This window comes from Hibiscus syriacus, unplaced genomic scaffold (assembly GCF_006381635.1).
Source record: "Hibiscus syriacus cultivar Baekdansim isolate YM2019G1 unplaced genomic scaffold, ASM638163v2 tig00001869_pilon, whole genome shotgun sequence".
Taxonomy (NCBI): domain Eukaryota; kingdom Viridiplantae; phylum Streptophyta; class Magnoliopsida; order Malvales; family Malvaceae; genus Hibiscus; species Hibiscus syriacus.
Window position 1 is genome coordinate 649,997 of NW_024061896.1, and position 23,683 is coordinate 673,679.

Below are 23,683 nucleotides of genomic sequence, written 5' to 3' on the forward strand. Positions count from 1 at the left end.
CCAAGCTCCTAGATCATTGGCTTGAATGAAAAGCATCATCATATTCTTTCAATAGGTATAATTTTATCCATTAAAGTAGAGTGGATTATTGACCGGTTCTGAATCTTCAATGTAATAGGCACCGAAAGTTGAAGCCATTTATTTTTCGGTTGCATCGGGAATCGATAGAGCTTCTTCGAGGATCGTCTAAAGGTGGTTAAATCTTTTAATGAGTCAAGCTCTGATAGCAATTGTTGGGATTTTACAGAAGCTCAAAATGAAAACCGAAAGAGTTACAAAGGGGGGAAATTGATAAAATTTGTTTAGGGAGTAAGGAGATAAAAAGATATGACAATTAACACAAGGATTTATAGTGGTTTCACTTCTCAACTAAGTCTACTTCCACTACCTTAGCTCCTCACTAAGGATTTTCTAACAAATTCACTAATTTTTTCTTTCTTTTTCAAAGATCAAGAGTAACCTTTGCAAACCCCCTATCTTTTTTACTTGGCTAAGATAACCAAAAACCCATTTACAAATGGAAAAAAGAAGTAAACTAAGAAACCTCTCTAAGGTAGGTGTTTATAAAATTTAGATCACACAAACACAATATTTGCAAGATAAGTGAAAATAAGATTGAAAAACTCTTCTCTTGTGTTTGAATGCTTGGATAGGTGTTCTGACCCTTCTTCAAGTGTATTAAACTTGTATTTATATGTTGTTATGGTCGTTTCTAGCCGTTAGGGATCAATTTCTGTGCAAAATAAACTGTCCATAACAGAGGGTATTGGTACTCCTAAAGGAAGTATCAGTACTACCTTTGTTTATATTTAAATCAACTAGCTGTTACTAGCTGTTGGGCCCTGATGGTATCGATACTATGCCTATGGTATCGATACTACTACGTAAAGTAGTATCGGTACCCATTTGGGTATTGGTACCATTTTTGCATTCTGGAATTTGAGCAATATTGGTAGTATCGATACTTCCCTTACCTTTGGTATCGGTACCATATGAACAATATCGATACAGTTCATGAGGTATCGATACTGTAAGAACAGTATAGGTACAGCTTGTCCATAAAATTATTTTGTGCTCAATTCCAAGCTTTAAGACTTTGAATTTTTTTATTGAAAACTTTGAAAAACTTTGAATAAATTTAATTCAAGTCCAATAACATTTTGCCTTAATTGTTATATCAAAGTATAGTTCAACAATCTCCCCCTTTTTGATATAACAAAACATTTGAAAATTTGTTTTTGGCAAAACTTCCCCTTAATAAAATGTCTAATGAAAAAGAAATAAATTGTTGGAAAACATATTAAAATGACCAGCTCCCTTTTTTCATTAAGAAATTTATTTATTTTAACCATACTTCTCCCCCTTTTTGTTATATCAAAAATAATTCAACTTTAAAGTTTGACACTTAAACAAAATTGAATTTCAACAAAGAGTAACAAAAATGTTAGTAACACATGAAATTCAATATATCCAAGTCTAAAATACTTTATGCAATACCAATTATTGAAATTAAGTACATGTGCATAAAATTTTCAAAAATGATATGCATTTGAAGAGTTTGATATCATCTCTTAGAGAGATATCTTTAACATTTAAAACACATGCATAAACATTTAGATTTAGGTCAAAAATTTAAAATTTGTTAAATCAAAGCATTTGAAAAGTTGATATAAATTGTTAGAGGTATATCATTTGCATTGAAAATCAATTTTGACCAAAATTCATTATGATGAACTAAAATTTATGTAAATTCATTAAAACTTTAAAATGTTCATCATAAAGCATTTTCAACATACATGAGAAAAAATAATACATAATCATTTAAAATTAAAACTCATGCGTGCATAAACAAAATGAGCAACCAAATAACCAAAATAAAAGAATTAAGCTTAGAGGTTACCCATTCCTTTTTCAAGTGTGGCTAGAGCATCTCAATTTCTTCACCTTCATCACCATTGCTCCCACACACCTACAAGAGACATTTAAGTAGATTTTGATATGCAAATTGCTTTGGATCCTTGGATGTTAGTTTCAATGCCCTTTGTTCCCTTAGGAACTCTTACTTGACTAATTATAAAATATTTTCTTTTCTTTACGGGACAAGTATGTTCCAAATGACCATAAAAATGACAATGTGAGCATTTTCCATTTTTATACATAATGAGTTGTTTTTAGAAATTAATTCTTTTTCTTTTGTTAAGCTCTCAAACTTAATTTTCAAATCAACGTTTTCTTTTTCTAAATCATTGATTTTAACTTTTGAAAGCTCTAAATCATTTTTCAAAATTTCATTTTCATTTTCAAAATCAACTTTTTTTTTTCAAAACTAAATCATTTTCAACTTTAAGTTTTGAAATCAATTTCTTATATTTGGAATTCATGGTCTCAAATTTCAAATAAAACTCATTACAAGCATCTTGTAACTCATTAAAAAAATATGAATTTAAGTTAATTGAGTTAGAAGATACCATTAAATATTCTTTGATGGCTATGAGGCATAGGTTGGCTACTTCATATTCATCGTTGGAGTCATCTTCATCACTCTAAGTTGCCACAAATGCCTTTTTCTCGGATGATCCCTTCTTCTTTATGCAGGGACATTCATACTTGACATTCCCCATTCTTTGACCATTGAAGCACACCAGGGGACCCTTTTTCTTGGATGATTCATGATTCACTTCCTTGGAAAACATGAATCTCTTTAACTTTTTAAAAAACTTGGCAATCTCTTCTTTTTCATCGTATTCATCCACCTCTTCATTTGAGTCTTCATAGCTCTCATTGGTGGACTTAAAGACAATGCCTACCTCATTCTTGTTCTTATCATTATTTTCTTCATCTTCTTCCTATTGTTTCACCATCAACTCATGAGTGAGAAGAGAACCAATAAGCTCGTCGAGAGTGAGAGACTTTAGGTCTTTAGCTTCAATAATCGTCGTCTTCTTCGATTGCCAAGACTTTAGAAGCGAGTATATCATCTTCCTCATAAGATTTCATTAGAGATTACTTCTCCAAATCCCTTGAGATCGTTGACAATCATAGAAAATCTATCCATCATAGCTTTGATGTCTTCATCGAGTTTCATCTTGAAATTCTCATTGCTATTATTGAGAATACTTATCTTGGTTTCCTTAACTTCATCGGTTTCTTCATGAGTTACTTGGAGTTTATCCCATATCTCCTTGGCTTTGGAATAAGAGGAGACTCTTCCATATTCATCCGAGCCTAATATACAAAAGAGAAAGTGCATAACCTTAGCATTGAGTTGGAACTTTTTCTTCTCTCCATCACTCCAATCATCCATCTCAACGATTGGAATGGTGTATCTTGTTATGATAGAGTTCCAAGCTCCTAGATCGTTGGCTTGAATGAAGAGCATCATCCTATTCTTCTAATAGGCTTAATTTTATCCATTGAAGTAGGGTGGCTTGTTGACCAGTTGTGAATCCTCAATGTAATAGGCACCGGAGGTTAAAGCCATTTCTTTATCGGTTGCGTCAGGAATCAGTACAGCTTCTTCGAGGATCGTCTCAAGGTGGTTAAACTTTCTAATGAGTCAAGGTCTGATACCAATTATTGTGATTTTACGGAAGCTCGAAATGACAACCGAAAGAGTTACAAAGGGGGGAAATTGATAAAAAAAATTTAGGCAGTAAGGAGAAAAAAAGATAAGACAATTGACACAAGGATTTATAGTGGTTCGACTTCTCAACTAAGTCTACATCCACTACCTTAGCTCCTCACTAGGGATTTTCTAACAAAATCACTAATTTGTTCTTTCTTTTTCAAGGATTAATAGTAACCTTTATAAACCCTATCTTTTTTACTTGGATAATATAGAACCAAAAACCCCTTTACAAAATGATGAAAGAAGTAAACAAAGAAACTTCTCTAAAGTAGGTATTTACACTCACACAAACACAATATTTACAAGAGAAGTGAAAATAAGATTGAAAAAGTCTTCTCGTGTGTTTGAATGCTTGGATAGGTGTTCTTACCCTTCTTAAGTGTCTTCAACTTGTATTTATATGTTGAAATGTTATTGTGGTCGTTTCTAGACGTTGGGAGTGTTTTGGAGCTGTTGGGGATCAACTTTCTTGCAAAATAAAATTGCCCATAACAGAGGGTATCGATACTGCTAAAGGGAGTATCAGTACTGCCTTTCTTTATATTTAAATCAAGTAGTCATTACTAGCTGTTGGGCCCTGATGATATCGATACTACTATGTAAAGTAGTATTGGTACCCCTTTGGGTATCGGTACCATTTTTGCATTCTGGAATTTGAGCAATATTGGTAATATCGATACTACCTAGAGATTATTGATACTTCCCTTACCTTTGGTATCAGTACCATATGAACAATATCGGTATTGTTCATGAGGTATCGATACTGTAAGAACAGTATCGATACTGCTTGTCAAAAAAATTATTTTGTGCTCAATTCCAAGCTTTAAGGACTTTGAATTATTTTTTTAAACTTTGAATAAATTCAATTCAAGTCCAAAAACATTTTGTCTTAATTGTTATATCAAAATATAGTTCGACAAAATATGAAATGATTATTTTATCTGATAATGTTTATCATGATTTTGATATCAACATCATAAGATGTTATTAATTTTCAGGTTTTCTAATGAAGAAATTGGCTTGAATAGTCGGTTTGGAATTTAAAGATTTTATTTGAGTTCTTTTAAATGTTTTATTGTATTTATGCTATTTTAATTATTTTATCTCAGCTTGAGTTATTACTGCCTCGCTAAGTTTTACTTAGCTCGTGATGATTTTCATGTGTAGGTTTGGATAAAGAATATAACGTGAAGTGAGGAGCCTCCCAAGTATCTTTTTGGAGATCATATGTATTATCAGTATCAATAAGACATCACTGACGTTTCTTTCAACTTTTAATGGCATTTATAATTATATCAGTAGTTTGCTTTATCATATTTTTTTTTAATGTTGGGACCGTCGGTGCACCCCACGGCGTAGCGGAAACAAACTTGACGGTCTCACCAGTGATCCAAGTACGTAAAACTGAAATCGAGAGGAAATGATGCGAATACTTACAATGGGTTCCTTGAAAAACAGCAAATACAACAGCGGGAAGTGGTGATTACGAACGGTTCAAATCGTAAGCCTCCGCGAAAACACGTCTCGACCTCTACTTAGTTCACCCAATTGAGAGCAAATTGTTTTCCCCAAAAATGGTTTTGAGAAAAAATAACTGAAGTAAAAACGGTTGCTAGACCTTACCTCCTTTAAATATATCAATTACCCTAACATCTTAGGGTTTTTAAAGTTATTTCAAATTAATAAATAAAATATTATTTAATTAATTCAAATTAAATATACATTAAAGACTTATAATCTGAATTACAATCTTTAATGTTTATTTAAAAACTTATTTAATTATTCCGAATTATATATCAATTAAAAGAGTTGTAAACTAAATTACATTCTTTTAATGCTTACGTACTATAGTCGGGATAATTAAAATCATATGTATATCAAATATACATATCTTAACTCTAGATATATTTTAGTAACATACAACAAATTGTACATCTTTGTTCATTTTAATCCTATGGTGTGACCCTGTAGGTTCTTGTAACGTTAGTAATAATTATTAGAACAATTATAATATTACATACAATGAATGAAATCTAGCAATATATATCATTGTCACCTAAGTTACAAGAAATTATGATTCGACATATCATCTTCGTGATTAACTCTTTTATGTATTACATCCTTTTGTCCTTTATATCTAGAATAGACACAAGTCTTAGAATAATCACACTTGTATAGCCCATTTATTGTTTCTTGATATATAGAGTAGACTATTATTAACAAATAATTTTTGATATCACATATCAACTTATTCGAGCATGGCCATGCATTTCTAGTCTCACTCAATCAAGTGGCCTGTGATATATTTCCTATTATGTAGGCAAGACAAATCCTATCTTAACCATATACACCCCACTACATATATCGAGATATATTCAACAAAAATCTTTATAGTGCAACCAATTATGGAGCATGTTTAACTGTATCAAAACATACAACAATATATATTGGGATGACATTGATATCAAGTCTGAGGATCATATATATAATCATCACCATGAGCAATGTTATGACTGTTACATAATAATCCAAGACATATGCTAATGATGGGTCAATCCAATATATTTTTCTCTAACAATATAATCATGTATCAATTCTGATATCTCTATGTCAATGACAACTCCTTGTCATCAATCAATAACATGTTAGTCTTAAGCATATTATTATTGTCATGCCCATAATTATACTTGACTATGAATCTTTTAATAATGTTATTATATGGACTTTCTTATCTTTCAATTTATTTTAAACACAAACATATAACTGAAAATAATATTGGCAATTCCTTTATTAAAAAAATTGGTAAATAAATGTATTATTACAATCATCATATGATTGGTCTTTGTGCATACTCTAACATTTAAATGGTCTGTAATAGTAAAATAAAATCATTTTGTGTTGGTTAGTCTAGTTAGGTTCGTATTTATGAATGAATAATTTATATATTATTATGTTTTAAATGGTTTCCAAAATTAATTAATATTTAGGCAGTTTTAAATAGCTTATGAAACAACTCTAAATTGCCTAATTGCTGCCTAAATTTGGATTCATTTTGAATAAATAAAAATTATTTTATGATTTTACGGGATTAATTAAATAGTTTTAAAGTTGATAAAAGTATGTTTTATAATAAAAACAATGTAACACTCTAATATAGTTCGACCCGAAGATCCATGGATTACAATGTTACATAGGACTACCAAAATAGCGACCCATAATTTTATCTTTTAAAACTGCTTGTAAATTTATGAAATTTAATCTCCATGATTTAATATAAAAATATAATAAATATGGGATTAAATTTATAGGGAGCTCCAAAATGCATCCGTAAAATAATACAAATATTGAGTTTCAGCAAGAGTTACAACTGAGTACATAACAAGGTTTATAATAGTACATGCCCTCTAAAGATGACTAAAGATGTACTCTGAAAGGTCTCTAGAAATCTGCTCTGTTGCACTGGAATATATGATGATAATAGCTCCCCACAATCTATCCCTAAGAACATGCACACAGAACCACATTTCAAACTCTAAGCTTACAAGCTCAGATCCTTAATGAAAAGTGTACTATACTATATGCATTCACTAGATTAAGTGACAAGTGGCACATGTCTGAACAAGCTAAATATTGTACTATTAGTTTATGGTTGGCATCATGGTACGGCTGAGGGATTCTGCATATCGGAGCTCACACACCCCTCTAGCACTACCAAAGCACCATGGGGTACTCCTGGTTGATATCCAAATGTGCACTAATCGACTTACTCCATCAAGTCTTGGGGAATCTGGCACCCAGCCGGCTACTGAAGTGTTGTGGCGCTGACTTGGATCAACTGACTGTCGTATTTCTGCTAAAAGGAAGTCGGGTGTTCTGATTGTTTCCCGAGTATCAAACAAGGCTAGTTTTATGTAAACCTAGATATATTATGTTTCTATTATTCTAATATTAATTATTTTTCTCGCTTTAAGTCTTATTTGAGGATATATTGAAGTGTTGGGGCACCTCGAGTCTAATTCTCTTAAAAGGTGGCTTTTTTGTCCAAAATAGACTAAAAGTATCGATACTAGACCAAGAGTATCGATACTCCTACAATCGTTTTGATACTTTCTACAAGTATCGATACTTTTAAACATTCTGGAGTGCCTAGTTTTGATACTTTCTACAAGTATCAATACTTTTAAACATTCTAGAGTGCCTAGTTTTGATACTTTCTAGGAGTTTCAAAACTATGACCCAAATTATCGATACTCTTAAAAGAGTATCGATACTCTTTCCCAGAAACTCACGAGTTTAACTGAGAAGAAGAACAAATTTTGATACTATCCCTCTAGTAACGAAACTTAACCTACATAGAGAAGTAAATAGGTGCAAAAACTCATATTCTTCTATCCCAAAGACCTTACTGAGGTCCCCAAACATTATTAATGTTGTATGTAGATACAAAAGAGAATAAATAGGGATTTAAACATATTTATAAATCTAAAACATGAAATCTACTATGGGAGTACTTCAAGCTCATGTAACCTACTACATTTCATCTAAATGATTTATACATGGTATAGTTGAGTCAAAAGTGAGTTACCTTTGATGCTAAACTGGTGAAAACACCCAATGTTTAACCAAGGGTGAGTTTCTCCTTCCCTTTAGCTTTGGAGTTTTCTCCAATCTTTCTCACTAGACTAAAATCAAGGGACAGATTACTAGCTGAAAGCAATGGTTAAGAAGGTAATAAAAACACTTTCTAAACCTATGGATTATAGAAACGTGCTGAAATATTAAAAACTCTTAAACTGCACAAAAAAAACCCATTCCTGACTTCTATGGTGAAATGGTGAAGTTGAGGGTTCAAAAGAATGTTCTAAAAATGTTGAATTCACTCCATACCTTGGTATTGCTGAACTAGGGTTGCCAGGTTCCAAAGTTATCACCTTTAACTTGCTTAAGTTAAAGGAGAAGAAGAAAAAAGATAAAGATTTGGAGAGTAAGAAGAGACAAGAAAGAGTTGAGAAAAAGAGGGAGTATTAGACATGATATCACCAAGCAATTAAATATTTTAGCCTTTTGAAATTTTAAAAGGTATAGTTGCTACCTTGGTCCCTCTAATTCTGATTGTAGATTAAATAGGCCCTTTTTGACTCCTTATTTGGATTACCTCATGCCTAATCTATTTTAATTTAGGTCAAAACCTCTAACAAGTTAGAAATTAACCCAATGCCTATCTCGGGTTAGTTAAAACTTCTAACCCATGATTCGGGGTGTTACAACTCTCCCCTCCTAAAGAAAATTTCATCCTCAAAATTTACCTGGGTAGAAGTGGTGAGGTTAAATTTCCTCAATTCCATATTTCCTCCATAACATTTTCACCAAAAAAATCCTCCTATTCCTTTACCTTTTCACTTTGCTATCTAAGATTCTGATTGATTCCTCTGAATATGTCATGTTCGAGCTGACCTCAATATGTTCTAAAGGTATGACATGCAAAGGATCGGAGCGGTATCTTCTGAGCATAGATACATGAAACACATTGTGAATGAGCTCTAACTTTGGTGGTAAGGCTAGCTTATAGTCTACTGGTCCAACTCTATCGAGTACCTCATAAGGTCATATAAAGCGAGGGGTCAACTTGCCCTTTTTCCCGAAGCGGAGTACTTTCTTCCATGGGGAAACCGTGAGGAACACCTTGTCCCCTACAATGAACTCAATGTCCTTATGCTTCAAGTCCGTGTAAGATCTCTGCATGTCTGAAGCCTCCTTAAACCGATTTTAAATCAACTAAACCTTTTCTTTTGTCTCTCATATCAAGTTTGGGTCTACTATTTTACCCTCAATGAGCTCTTTCCAACAAAGCAAAGTTCTGCAATTTCGCCCATACAAGGCCTCGTACATAACCATCTAAATGCTCGATTGGAAACTCTTATTGTAGGCAAACTCTATTAATGGTAAGTGGTCCTCCCAACTACCCTCTAGATTGATGATAATACACCTCAGCATGTCCTCGAGAATCTAGATAACTCATTCTTACTGGCCATTTGTCTGAGGATGGAAAGTTGTACTGAAGTGTAGTATGGTACCTAGGGACCCATAAAGATATTCTAAAAAGCGAGAAGTAAACCGAGGGTATTTGTCAGAAATGATGAAAGTTAGTACACTGTGCAACCTCACTATCTTACATATATACAACTGAGCTAACCTCTTTAAGGTATAGTCCATCATAACTGTTAGGAAGTGTGTTGATTTAGTGAGACGGTTTACTATGACCCAAACTGCATCGTGTCTCTGTCGGGTCATTGGTAACCCAATCACAAAGTACATGGTCACCCTGTCCCATTTCCACTAAGGAACATGAATGAGTTGAAGTAAACTTGAGGGAACCTGGTGTTTCGCAATAACTTACTGACACATTAGACATCTAGTGACAAACTCTGATACTTCCCTTTTTATGCCCGGGGAAAAGAACAATCTGTGAAGCTCTTGGTACATCTTATTACTGCCTGGGTGTACAGAAAGTGGACTACAATGTGCTTCATTGAGAATCTTATTGTGTAACTGAGCATCTGTAGGTACATAAAACTGAACCTTGAAGTATAGCGTATCTCCATATCGAAGGTCAAAACCCGAGGCATCGCTCTAGCTAACCTGCTCGATCTGACTTCTCAACCGATCATCTGAACTTTGTAACCTCTTGACTTCACCTAACAACTCTTGCTCGACTCGTAACTTGGCTAGCAAACCACCATCAGTGGATAAACTTAAACGCTCTAGGAGAGATTGTAACTCGCTCATTGACTTCCTACTTAAGGCGTGTGCTACCACTTTTGCCTTTCCTACATGATAACATATTACGCAGTTGTTGTCCTTAAGAAACCTAACCCATCTACATTGTCTACGTTTTAACACTTTCTGAGTGAGAAGATACATGAGGCACTTATGATCGGTGAAGATATGACACTCCTCACTAAAAAGGTAGTGTCGCCAAATATTTAGGGAAAATACCACTACTGCTAGCTTAAGTTCATGGGTAGGGTAATTATGCTCGTGAGGGTTAAGCTAATGGGATGTGTAAGCTATAACTTTACCTTGTTGCACCAAGATGCATCCAAGTCATTTCAAAGAAACATCGCTAAAAATAGTGAAGTCCTTACCCGACTATGGTTGGGTCAAACTGGGGCTTAGGTTAAGATGACCTTTAACTGCTCGAAGCTCTCTTGCCACGTCTCATACTCAACAAAGGGAACTCCCTTCTGAAGTAATTTGGTTAACGAGGTTGCTATCATCGAGAAACCCTTAATAAACTGATTATAGTTCCTAGCTAACCCAAGAAAACTACACTCTTTAGACACATTCTTAGGGGACTCACATTCAACTATAGCCCGAATTTTCTGAGGGTCGACTCTAATGCCTTCAGATGAAATGACATACCTCAGGAGTGCTACCTTTCATAGCCAAAATTTGCACTTACCAAACTTGGCATTCAACTTTTTGTGCCTCAGGGTTTGAAGTACGATACAAAGATGCTGCTTATACTCGTCATATGATCATGATTACACCAGGATTTCGTCTATAAACACCACCACAAATTGGTCCAAGTATGGGTGGAAAATGCGCTTAATTAGGTACATTAATGTCGTCGGGGCATTGGTGAGTCCAAATGGCATAACTAGGAACTGATAATGACCGTATCAAGTTTTGAAAGCTATCTCTACAACAACTGCATCTTTAACTTTCAACTGATAATAGCCTGATCATAGATCAATATTTGGAAAGATGCATGCTCATCTAAGCTGGTCAAAGAGGTCATCTATTCTGAGGAGTGGGTAACGGTTCTTGATGGTTAGCTTATTCAACTATCTATAGTCGATGCATAGCCTCTTCGACTCATCTTTCTTCTTAACAAACAAGACTAGCACTCCCTAAGATGATATGCTCGGTTGGATAAAATCTTTCTTTTGTAATTCATGAATCTGGGCCTTCATATCCTTTAGCTCAATTGGTTCCATGCAATAGGGAGCAATGGACACTGGGGCTGAACCTGGAATTACCTCAATGCCAAACTCTAGTTCGCTCTCAGGTGGCAAACCCAGTAACTCCTCTGGGAACACATCAAGAGAATCTTGCACTGCTCGGATATCCTCGAGTGTGGGTACTGAGATTCGGATGTTGACTACATGAGCCAAAAGAAGCTCACACCCACTGTCAATCATCTTTTGGGCTTGCACAAATAATATAATCCTCGTCTGATGAGATGTCTCACTGGTCATCGCCAACTTGGTTCCATCAACAGCTCTGAGCTTTAACCGCCTGGGTTTACAACTCAAATTGACATCGTGCTCTGTTAACTAATCTATCCTTAAGATCAATTCAAACTCCCTAAAGGGTAACTCCAATAAGTCTGCTGGGAAGGTCTGATCCTGAATCCTCACTAGGCATCATCTGAAAATTTTATCCACCAGTACGTCTAAACCTAGTGGGCTAGAGACTTAAACACCTATCTTTAGGTTCTCTGCTGAGATTTCTATTTCTTAAACTAAGTCGGAGTAGATGTAATAATATGTGAAATCGGGGTCTATCAATGGGGTAACTGGTAAACAAAAAAATCATAAAATTACCTGATATGTCATCTGTCGCATCGCACTCCTCCCTGGCTCACACCACATACTGTCTAGAGGCCACTCTAGGCTCTACATCGACCAATGATCTTATTATCCCACGACTATGTTGTCCTGATACAGAACTACACCCTTAGTTAGTCCTCAACCTCTTTGTATTGGCAGTGCCTATCACTAAGTCACCGGTGATGTTACACCCTAAACTCCAGGGCAGTCTCTGGCGAAATGACCCATAAAGTAGCAACTGTAGAAACCTCCATACCTCAACTAGCATGTCCCTTGATGTCTCTTCCCGCACCTAGAACATGGAGAAAAGGTGAACCCTTCAGTCGGCTCACTATCAACACTCCCAGAAGCTAAGTTTAATGGCCTCTTCCTCGAGTCAGACCTGTCTCCACGACCCGAACTTTGCTCGGTCTTTCGAGACTGCACTGTTGAGGGCCTCAAAGAACCCTGGACATCCTTGTCTCTCTTAGCTAGAGTCTGAGAAGGTCTCGCTGACTCATTGCTCTCATGACCTGTCCTGTAGCCATACTAGACTGCCCATTCTGCTTATCTAATGCTTTCTCAACTTCCTTTGCCTAGTGGGATAGTTGAGCAAAGACTCTGGGAGAATTTGCTGCAAGATGGGTCAAAATATCACCACAAAAGGCCATCTCTAAAATGATAGAAGTGACGCTCCTCAGTCAAAATCAGCTCTACCGTATACTTACAGATCCTGAGAAACTCCCGCTAATACTCTAGCACTGAGCGATCAACCTGAGTCAGATGTAGGAACTTCTCCATCAAAATCTACCCTATGTATTTCTCTCTGAACTGGGTGAGGAACTGTTCCCAGGTAAGCCTCTCTGGCTTTATCGCCAACTCTACCGTCTCCCACCACTCTATCGCGTCACCCTTAAGCAAGGAGGTGACATACTCCAAGTTACCCGCTGGGGTAAGATGCAGCTGTAGAACGGTACAAAATGTCTCTCTAAGGGATTAGTTTGTTGTGATAGGATCATCATCCTCTAAAGCGAAGAACTCAATGGTTTTATATCTGTAGAGTTGTTCTATAGAGGACACTTGGGGAAAGGCTACTAGCTGAGCTCGGGGTACTGGTGGGGGTGGTGCAGCTGAAGATCTAGGGATAAACCTAGCTATATGCCTAAGTACGGAGGTGAGGTCCCTAAAGAGGTAGCCTCCTCTACCCCCACATCTGTTTGATCCTGACGGTCATAGGTATCTGAGACAAAACCCTCACTGATATTGAGTTGTGGTGAGGCATGACTCTAGTATCTGCTATCCAGGCTATAATTTGGGTCGTCTATTATAGCATCTATCTAAAATTAGAAAAGGATGTGGGTCATTATCATCATTTCAGTTATTTAAGTACTTTGGACTCTCTAGAGGCAATGTACATATACATACACTAACTGACTTTAACCCGAGAAGCCTAGAAAAAACTAAACCTGATGCTCTGATATCATTAAATGTAACACTCTAATACTGTTTGACCTGAAGATCCATGGATTACAATGTTACACGAGACTATAATATAGTGCTTGTAAATTTCTAAAATTAATCATCCATGATATAATATAAAAACATAATAAAATTTGGGTTTAGAATTTTTAGGGAGCTCCCAAAATGTATCCGCAAAATAATAAAAATACTAAGTTTCAACAAGAGTTATGATTGAATACATAACAAGGTCTATAACAGTACATGCCCTTTAACGATGACTCAAGATGTACTCTGAACGGTCTCTAGAAATCTGTTCTGCTGTATTGGAATATCTGATGATGATAGCTCCCCACAATATACTCTTAAGAAACTACGCAAGAGAACATATTTCGAACGCTGAGCTTATGAGCTTAGTGCCTCAATAAAAATATACTATAATATATTCATTCACTAGATGAAGTGACAAGTGGCAAGGTCTGAACATACTAAATATTTTACTACTAATATGTGGATCACATCATGGTGCGGCTGAGGGATTCTGCATCGCAGAGCTCACACACCCGACTAGTACTGTCGAAGCACCATCATGTACTCGTGGGTGAGATTCGAAATTATGCATCAACAATGTGCACAAACCGACTTACTCTATCGAGTCTTGGGGCATCTAGCACCCAGTTGGCTGCTGAAGTGTCCTGGCACTACCTTGGATCAACTAACTGTCGTATTTATGCTAAAGGAACATGGGTGTCCTGATTATTTCTCGAGCATTAAACAAGGCTAGTTTTATGTAGACCTAGTTATATTTTGTGTCTACTATTATGATATTAATTATTGTTCTCGCTTGAAGTCTTATTTGAGGATATACTAAAGTGTTGGGGTGCTTGGATTCGAATTCCATTAAATAGTGACCTTTTATCCAAAACAGACTGAAAGTATCGATACTAGCCTAAGAGTATCGATACTCTTGCAAATTTTTCGATATTTTTTTACAAGTATCGATATTTTTAAACATTCTGGAATGCCTAGTTTCCATACTTTCTGGGAGTTTTGAAACTATGAACCAAATTATCGATACTCTTGAAAGAGTATCGATACTCTTACCTAGAAACTCATGAGTTTGCTTGAGAAGAAGAACAAGTTTCGATACTATCCCTCTAATGTCAAAACTCAACCTGCAGAGGGCATATAGGTGCAAAAACTCCTATTCTTCTATCCTAAAGACCTTAGTAAGGTCCCCAAACAATATTAATATTTTATGTAGATACAAAGGAGCATAAATAGGGCTTTAAACATATTTATAACTCTAAAACATGAAATCTACCATGGGAGTGCTTCAAGCTCATGCAACCTACTACATTTCATCTAAATGACTTACACATGATATAGTTGAGTCAAAAGTGAGTTACCTTTGATGCTAAATTGCTGAAAACACCTAATGCTCAACCAAGGGTGAGTTTCTCCTTCCCTTTAGCTTTGGAGTTTTCTACAATCTCTCTCACTAGACAAACATCAAGGGATAGATTACTAGTTCAAAGCAATGGTTAAGAAGGTAATAAGAACACTTCCTAAATATATGGATTATTGAAAACGAGCTGAAATCTTGAAAACTCTTAAACCCCTCAAAAACCCATTCTTGGTTCCTATGGTGAAATGGTGAAGGTGAGGGTTCAAAAAAAAAGCTCTAAAGATGTTGAATTCACTCCTTACCTTGGTATTGTTGAACTAGGGTTGCGAGGTTCCAAATTTATCACCTTTAACTTACTTAACTTAGAGGAGAAGAAGAAAGAAGATGAAGATTTAAAGAGGAAAAGAGACAAGGAAGAGTTGAGAAAAGAGGGAGTATCAAATGTGATCTCACCAAGCACTTTTGAAATTTTAAAAGGTATAATTGCTACCTTGGTCCCTATAATTTTAACTATAGATTAAAAATACCCTTTTTAACTCCTTATTGGGCTTACCTCAAGCCCAATCCACTTTAATTTGGGTCAAAACCTCTTACAAGTTAGAAATTAACCCAATGCCCATCTCGGGTTAGTCCAAAACTTCTAACCTCAGATTTGGGGTGTTACATAAAATTTTAAGCATTTATGTTCAAAGAATGTCTGAAATGTTAATTTAACATGTTTATCTCATATTTTGAGACATAAATGCAATACCCATAACACGTATACATCTCGAAATAGGAGTTAAAGATGTTATATTAACATTTCATACATTCTTTGAACATAAATGTTTAAAATTTTGTTTCAATATAAAACATACTTTTATCAACTTTAAAACTATTTCATTGATCCTATAAAATCATAAAATAATTTTTAATCATTCAAAACGAATCCAATTTTAGGCAGCAATTGGGAAGTTTAGTGTTGTTTAATAAGCTATTTAAAACTACCTAAATATTACTTAATTTTGGAAACCAATTAAAACATAATAATATAACATATACTATTCATTCATAAATATTAACATAACTAGACTAACCAACACAAATCGGACCTATTTTACTATTACAGATCATTTAAAAACAAATTTGATAAAGCAAACTACTGATATAGTTATACATGCCACTAAAAGTTAAAAGAAACATCAAAGATGTCTTACTGATACTGATAATACAGATGATCTCCAAAAACACGCTCGGGAGGCTCCACGCTTCACATTCTATTCTTTATCCAAAACTATGCATAAAAATAATCATGTGATAAGTAAAACTTAGTGAGACAGTAATAACTCAAGGTTAGATGAAACAATTAAAATAGCATAAATACAACAAAAAATTTAAAAGAACTCGAATAAAATCTTTAAATTCTAAACTGACTATTTTAGCCAATTTCTTCATCGGAAAATTTGAAAATCAATATTATCTCATGATTTTGATATTATTAGATAAAATGATCATTTCATATTTCTTTCCATTTAGACACATTTCATAACTTTCATATTTCATTTTCATAACTCAAATTATATTTAAGAGAATGCAAGCTATGTGAGTCAGACAGAATGTGCGACTTAAGCACTTCATGGTGTTATCATCAGAATTAGAATATGCACTTCAAGTGCAATCATATCATTTGCACCAACAATGTCGGTCATAATGTACACAAATGTATCGGATCAGAATCAGAATCACTCAACACAATGGCATGCCAAGTGTACCTACGACTCTCAATGCAACATACAATAGGCTTTTTAGATAATATTATAATCATTTAATATTCAACAATTCAATATCAGAATCATTTTCAATTCATCATCATAAAAACATAAACTTGGGCAGTTCATACCCTAAACCAATTATAAAACTTTTGTATAAACATTATGCAAATAATCCATAATTAAATTAGAAATCATACTTTAAATAATATGAAGTTGACTTATCGCAAGTCTTCTCCGATCAGAATAATTAAATAAATAAACTGTACTCACCTTTGCCTCGCTACCGAACCTTTTATACAATACTCCTACTTACGTGCTTTTTCCTTTCCTTTGATGTCACTCGGATTGCTAGCTTTGTCATGGTTTGACAACATCATATAATAACAACACAAAATATTCAACTATATGCTAGTATTATACTAACATAAGTTAATTTTAAAAGTATAAAAGTCTATAAAATAAAAGCAATACTAAATCGATATCAAACTAAATCATATTTCCATCATAATTTCAAACTTCCCAAAATTTTCATTAGATTCCATAAATATTTATTTTCATCATCAACCCTTCAACTTTTCCCAACTTTGCATTCAAGTTATTAATTATGAATTCTTTTTTAAATTCATAACAACATTTCCATTTAATTCATAATGGTCCTTCAACATTATGATCATTTAACATTAATTACCAAAATTTCCATCATTGAAATTTCATACTAAAATAATACCATCACATTTGAAAACTCACAATTAAGTCCCAACTTTTCAGACTATTTGAATTCCATCACCAAATTTATCTTAATTTGCACTTCTATACCAAATCATTTATTTAACTTAAAATTCAAGCATTCTATAATTAAAATTCAACATTGAGTACTCTAATTTACACATTTATGCATTAATGTTTCACAATTCTCAAAACTTACAAATTAGGCCTTTTGCTATCTCAAGGTTCCAAATTGATACAATTTAATCTCCAAAAAGTAAAATGCATCCAATATCAATTCTAGACCATAGAAAACTTTTCAACATTTTTCCTTAATTTTTCCCTTATGGACGAACCTACCTAATGCAATAAGGCAATGATTCCATTCAATTTCAAGAATGAATTCAACCTCTTATGATCAAATTTATGCAACTCCAATCATCCTAACACCAAATTTAATCCAAATTCAATGATTTCTCATAAACCCTAGGTGTGGCTAAATTGTTCTTATGCATTTCTAATCGCCAAATTTAATCTAAAACATCAAATTCAACAAATCATCCATAAATTCTAATCACCAATCTCAACATCCAAGCATGTTTAGCATGAATTACTTATACCAAATAACAGAGAATTTGATGTAGATCGATTCTGTATTTCACAATGTAGTTCAAAAATCAATCATGTAAGCTTAAAAATGAAATTGAAATTCTTACCTTGTTTAGCTATGGTGAATTCGGCCAAGAACTTCGAAGGCGGAAATTTCTTGATTTGTCTTCTAATAAATGCTTAATACACTTGGCTTAACTTAATATAATTTAGTTTAAAATTCAATTAATGAGAATTCCCAAAATTGCCATTAATGAATCTTGGTAATTACCAAATGTCATTGAAATATCTTCCATTAAAGTATTCCTTAGTAAAAGATGAACCAAATTGTCTTTGACTTTCTACTTTGGCTATGCAATTTTCTAAAATTTCTTTTTAGTCACTAAATTCTAAATTTTTGACCCAAACATAAAAAAATAACTTCAATTCCACTGATACATCTAAATTTCTTTGATCTAAAATATGGAAATAATATTCCGAACCTTTATCTATCATCCTTCAAATTTTCTTTAAATTATGGTTCGATCCGATTATCCGATTTTTATATCGAACTTTATCGGTTTATTGCTTTTAATACAAATCTCGTACTGAAATTCTGTTTCCCACAAAACATTTATGAGCTAAAATATATAACTTTTAAAAATTATCTTTTCGGTCCCTTAATTTTACAAAATTCATACTTTAGCTACCAAGCTTTCAAAACTTATATTTTAGTAACTAACCAAAATTTGTGGATTACAATTCTTCCCTGTAACACCCATCACCCGTATACCTTTACGTACACAGAATATAGATGTCACATTATTTTTAAAATAGTTATTATTTTAAAAACCTGAAATTTTTTGTTTCTTTTTATAAAACATTCTGATTAAACTAGTACAAATTAAAAAATTAACTTAACTACATAATAGAAGTACCATTCAAAAATTACTCAGAGCATTTTTACTAAATATGTTACACACCAACTAATTACATCAAAAAAGTAGACATGTATGTCATATTGTTACTGATGAGGCAACCCTTTTTCTTCGATGTCCAAAAATCTGCTTACTCCGCTACTAGTAAAACCTACGCGTGAAATTAACACACATTAAGAGATTTCTTAGTGAGTCGTAAACAATCATAAGTAAAATTCTAAACTCAATTTATTTTATTACAATTCACATTTCAAGGGATTCTTTCAATTCATTAAACACTCTATGGTTTACATCGGTAGTGTTAATACCATCATTTCTCAGCCATTACTATAATCTATGTGGTTTCCATACTCATTACCAATATAAAAATCCATCTCATTATTATAAATTTCTTATGTCTATACACATATTTCCCATATGGAAATTCTTACACTTAGTATGAATCTCTTAACTTTTTGTACACAAAGTGTGCAATACATAAATCCATACAGTTAGTATGAATTTCTTAACCTTTTGCACAAAAAGAGCCCAATATGGAAATTCATACAATTAATATGAATTTCTTAACTTTTTGCATACAAAGTGCCCAATACAAAAATTTATACACTTAGTATGAATTTCTTAACTTTTTGCACACAAAGTGCCCAATACGGAAATTCATACACTTAGTATGAATTTCTTAATTTTTTGCACACAAAGTGTCATTTGGTAATCACCATACATACATCAATAATTCCTACATCTATGAATATAATAGCATATACATACATAATTCAATGCACTCAACTAGCTTGCCTCGCTTTGGTATCCAAACGTAAAGCTGACTACTCTAGAACTTGACCTTTGCCTTTTGCTTTGCTTGATTTGGGAGCTTGATTCTGATCTATTCAATATCCATTAAATACATGTATAATATCAATTGTTAGTATATTTCCTAACAATTATACTTAAACATTAATCAAAAGTACATATTATTAACTTTTCTACAACAATATCAACATATCTTACAATTTATGGGTCCTCAGTATCGATACCCCTACCATGGTATTGATACTACCATACTATGGTACCGATACCCTACTATGGTATAGATACCATTTTTGCATCCAGTTTTTTCCCTTTAATATCGATACTCCTCCTTAGGTATCGATACTGATTGAATTAGTATCGATACTACTTAGCTGATTCATCTCATTTTAGCCCGTGGTATCGGTATTGTTCTATCAGTACTGATACGCGTGCCCATATTTTCCAATTTTTAACTTGAGGCTTACTCCAATTTGGTCAATTTTCCTCATGTTTACCCCCAACAATGATATGTAACTCTTCTTTACTTATCCATACTAACTTTCCTTCATTTATATACTTAAAACATCTAGTATCCCTCAAGATTATTTGATTCTATGAATCACACCAAAATTTCTAACTTGTTTTTAAAGTCATCAAATTCTTCTAATCTTTCATTTACCTCTTTGAAAAGTCAATTCTACCAATAAACATCAATAAACACTCATATATTAACATATCATTTCCAAACCCATTTTCTATAATTTCCATTTTCCCCTTATTTCATAGTTTTAATCCCATCTAATCTTTCCTTAAGCTTCTATCATACTTAAAGCTTCAATAATCAACCAAAAATGAAAGTATAAACCATCAAATTAAAATCTCACCTTTAGCTAGGGTTGAGAGCTTCTCACGTGAAAGAAGAAGAAGAAAAGAGTTGACCTTGCTTGATCCCCTTTTTCCCTTATTCTTTACTTTAATACCTTTAAGGAAATGATTTTTTAATTCATTTTAATCTAAATGGCTAAAATGCTCTTTTCATCCTCCATTAGTACAATTTAGTCTAAATTACTCTTCCCAAATCATTCTCGTCTTTTATCAATTAATCAAATAGATTCTCAAATTTTAAATCATTTCAATAAAGTCCTTAATTCATTATTTGGGGCATTACAATTTGCCCCCATAAGAAATTTCATCCTGGAATTTAAAAAAGTACCTAAAACAAAGAGATGTGGAAACTGCTTTTCCATATCCTCCTCTCTTTCCCAGATAGCCTCTTCAACCTTATGATTCTGCCAAATCACTTTAACTAACGTGATCCTTTTGTTACGCAATTAATTTGTTTCATTAGCTAAGATTCCCACTGGTTCCTCCTCATAAGATAAATCTGGTCGGATCTCTATTTTCTTAGGCGAGAGAATATGAGATGGATCCGATCTGTACCTTCTAAGAATTGATACGTGAAAAACATTGTGGATCTTGTCCATATCTGGAGGCAAAGCTTACTGATAAGCCACATGTCCAACCCTTTTTAATATCTCATACGGTCCAATAAATCTCGGACTCAGTTTTTCTTTTCACCCAAAACGTAATACCTTCTTCCAAGGCGATACATTCAAAAATACTTTGTCTCTCACTTTATATTCTATTTCTTTTATTTTCAAATCTGCATAGGACTTTTGGCCATCTGAGGCTATTTTTAGATTGCTCTGGATAATTTTAACTTTATCCTCTATATCTTTCATCAAATCTGGGCCGACCAGGCCTCGATCTTTCAGTTCAAACCAATTTAATGGTGTTTTGCATTTTCTCCCATACAAAGCTTCATACGAGGCCATCTTAATACTTGATTGATAACTATTATTATACGTGAATTCTGCTAAAGGTAAATACTTATCCCATGATCCTTTAAATTCAATCACACACGCCTTTAGCATATCTTCCATTATCTGAATAGTTCGTTATAATTGCCCATTTGTTTGCAGATGAAAATCTGTATTGAAGTTTAATCGAGTACCCAATAACTCATGTAAAGACTTCCAGAACCTTGAGGTAAACCTTGGGTCTCGATCGGACACTATCTATATCGGTATTCCATGCAGTCTCACTATCTCTTTTATATATAACTCTGCAAACTGATCCATCAAGTAATCTACTCGAACTGGGATAAAATGAGCCATCTTGGTCAATCTGTCTACTATTATCCAAATCGAGTCCTTTTTACCCGATGACAACGATAAACCCGAAACAAAATCAATTGTGATTGGTTCCCACTTCCACTCAGGAATGAATATTGGCTACAATAACCTGGATGGAACTTGATGTTCAACTTTCACTTGCCGACATGTCAAACATTTAGCAACAAACTCTGTTACAACTCTTTTCATGCCAGGCCACCAATAATGACTCTTCAAGTATTGATACATCTTATTCTCGTCTGTGTGCATAGTCAGAGGGCTATAATGGACTTCGTAAAGAATATTCTTCCTCAAATTATCATCATCGAGAATGCAAAGCCTTCCACGGTAAAATAAACATATATTTTCCCTTATTTCAAAATTTTTGGTCTCTTCTTTTTCAACCTGCGCAAATCTCATCAAATATTTTTTAGCTCGACCTTGCAGCTCTTTGACAAGATCCAAAAGTATCGATTTTAACTTTAATTCGGTAATCAAAGCACCATCTTCATTCAAAGACATACGTGTGTCTAAAGCCCTTAAAGCTGCAAAAGTCTTTCGATTGAGTGCATCCACTACCACATTAGCCTTTCCTGAATAATAGTCAATAACCATGTCATAATCTTTCAAGAGCTCAATCCATCTTCTCTGCCTTAAGTTCCGCTCTTTCTGAGTCAACAGATACTTTAGAATTTTATCATCTGTGTAAACATGGCAACGCTCACTGTACAGATATGGCACCAGAGTTTTAAAAGCAAACATCACTACGACCAATTCCAAATCATGTGTCGGGTAATTTCTCTTATGATTCTTTAATTGTCTTGAAGAATAAGCCACAACTTTCCCTTCTTGCATCAGCACACATCATAACCCATTATGGGATACGTCACTGTAAATGACGTATTCTTTACCCGACTCAGGTTGCACAAGCATTGGAGCCTCAGTTGCAATTCTCTTTAGAATTTCAAAACTTTCTTGGTACTTTTCTTTCCAAACAAATGGCACATCTTTTTGCAAAAGCTTAGTTAGCGGCAGAGCTAACATTGAATTTTTTTTTCATGAATAGTCTATAATAACCAGCAAGCCCCAAGAAACTCTGAACTTTCGTAATATTCTTTGGGGATTGCCAATCTACTCTGGCTTGAATCTTCTTGGGATCCACTCTAATGCCTTATGCCGAAACTATATGACCCAGGAAAGTAATTTCCACCAACCAAAATTAGCATTTAGACAATTTTACGTACAACTTATTATCACGAAGTATCTAAAGAACCACTCGAAGATGAGCATCATGTTCCTTCCTTGACTTGGAATATACCAGGATATCATCTATAAACACTACCACGAACTGATCCAAATACGGTTGGAATACTCTATTCATTAAATCCATAAATGTTGGAGGAGCATTTGTCAATCCAAACGGCATTACCACAAATTCATAGTGTCCATACCGAGTCCAAAAGGTCATCTTGGAAATATCCTCATTTTCGATCTTTAACTGATGGTACCCCGACCTCATATCTATCTTAGAGAACACTGATGCACCTTTTAATTGATCAAATACGTCATCAATCCTCGTAAGAGGATATTTTTTCTTTATTGTTACCTTATTTAGTTGACAATAGTCAATACATAACCACATAGACCCGT